This window comes from Canis aureus, chromosome 7, assembly GCF_053574225.1.
Source record: "Canis aureus isolate CA01 chromosome 7, VMU_Caureus_v.1.0, whole genome shotgun sequence".
NCBI lineage: Eukaryota > Metazoa > Chordata > Mammalia > Carnivora > Canidae > Canis > Canis aureus.
The window spans coordinates 46,213,389-46,215,531 of record NC_135617.1 but is presented as its reverse complement, the minus strand read 5'-3'; the positions used below and the strand labels follow the sequence as shown (position 1 = coordinate 46,215,531).

General features: G+C 37.9%; 1 pseudogene; it reads left to right on the top strand.

Moving 5' to 3' along the window:
* Nucleotides 1-767: 767 nt before the first annotated feature.
* LOC144316843 (translationally-controlled tumor protein-like) lies at nt 768-1,434 on the top strand (annotated as a pseudogene).
* The last annotated feature ends 709 nt before the right edge of the window (nt 1,435-2,143 follow it).

Genomic DNA, 2,143 nt, shown 5'->3' with positions numbered 1-2,143 from the left:
TGATGAAGATATTCACTATGCCCAGATATACTCTCAGAATCCTTCTCAACACAAAATTTCCATCACCATTGCCAATATATTGAAGGTGCTCCAATGAGAGAAATCTCTGCCATCCTTGCAATGTAATCACCAAAGTAACAATTGCTTCCAATAATTAAAAAGTCTTGGTATCAATTATACTCATTTCATAGAAATCACTTTTAAGTTTTCTTACCTTTTTATGTATTTTGGACATTTTAATTAGCACTGAGATCATTCACTCTTTAAAGATTACATTCTATTTGGTATACACACACGTGCACGCGTGTTATAACTATTTTGGTGAATGGTAGCTTGTTCCATTCAGTGTTTTGCCCTGAAATCTAGCCTATCTGATAAGAGAAAACTCCACTTTCCTTTTGTTTGGAGTTACCTATGTACTTTTGGTCACTTGTTTATACTCAATATGTCCTAATCAGCTATGACTATAGCATAGAATTGGTTTTTGCTTTGGAAGACAACCTGGAAATAATTCTAACAGGTGAGCCATTCTTACTTACATCATTGATATAATCAGCATATATGTAAATATTACTCTCACTTTCTCTAAATTTTACATTTTACGTGTTTGCTTTTCGTTATGATGATGTGAGTTCTAATCTTTAATAAGTTTCCGAGCTTCCTACCCGCTCGCCCTCCCCCAAGTGCCGCTCCGCTGCACCGCGCTAGCTCAGAGCTCCGGGCTCCTGCTAAGCCAGCGCCGCCCTCGTCTCCCTCCAGCCATGGTCATGATCATCTACCCGGGCCTCATCAGCCATGATGAGTTGAGATGTTCTCCGACATCTACAAGATCCGAGAGATCGCGGACAGGCTCTCCTTGGAGGTGGAGGAGAAGATGGTCAGTAGGACAGGGGGTAACCTTGATGACTTGTTCATTGGTGGAAATGCCTCCGCTGAAGGCCGGGAGGGCGAAGGTACCAAAAAAAGCACAGTAATCACTGGTGTTGATATTGTCAGGAACCATCACTTGCAGGAAACCAGCTTCACAAAAGAAGCCTACAAGTAGTGCATCAAAGATGATATGAAATCAATCAAAGGCAAACTTGAAGAACAGAGACCAGAAAGAGTAAAGCCCTTTATGAGAGGGGCTGCCGAACAAATCAAGCACATCCTTGCTAATTTCAAAAACTAGGAGTTCTTTAGTAGTGAAAACATGAATCCAGATGGCATGGTTGCACTACTGGACTACTGTGAGGATGGTGTGACCCCATATATGGTTTTCTTTAAGGATGGTTTAGAAATGAAAAAATGTTAATGAACTTGACTGTTACTTTGGATGTATCACCTGATGTCCTAACTGGCTGCTGCTCTTCATCCACACAACACCAGGACTTAGACAAATGGGACTGATGTCATCTTGAGCTCTTTATTTATTTTGACCCTGATTTATTTGGAGTGGAGGCATTGTTGTTAAGGAAAAAAACATGTCATGTAGGTTGTCTAAAAATGAAATGCATTTAAACTCATTTGAGAGAAGGCCTGCTAGTTTTACACATTTTTATTTTTTTATTTTTAAATTAAATTAAATTAATTAATTTATTTATTTAGTTTTATACATTTTTAAATCCATCTTGTGTAGTGTCCTGAAGAAGCTAGAGCCTTATTGTAGACTACTGCTAGAAAGCATATGACTGCCTGCAGATAACTTGTACAGTGAAAGCTATTTATGGGACTGGAATATAAAAAACAAGAACCAAAAGTCCTAATTCTGAGTTCAAGTAAAGGGAAAGACCATGCTCATAGTGGGACCAACATTTGAAGTGGATTCCTTATATTTCATCACCTACAGATGGAAGTAATAAACTCTGGAAGAGATTACCAAAAGAATAAAGAGAGACTAATAACTAACTAACTAACTAAATAAATAAATAAATAAATAAATTTCCCATTTTTATTCCAGAGATTACATTTATACTGTAATGTAATTTATTTTGCCTCTTTTTAAGATACTGTCTATTAATTCCATAGTATAAGCAAAACAAACTAAATTTTTTTAAAGATTTTATTTATTCATGAGAGACACAGATAGAGAGGCAGAGACACAGGCAGAGGGAGAAGCAGGCCCATGCAGGGAGCCCAACGTGGGACTCGATCCCAGGACTCC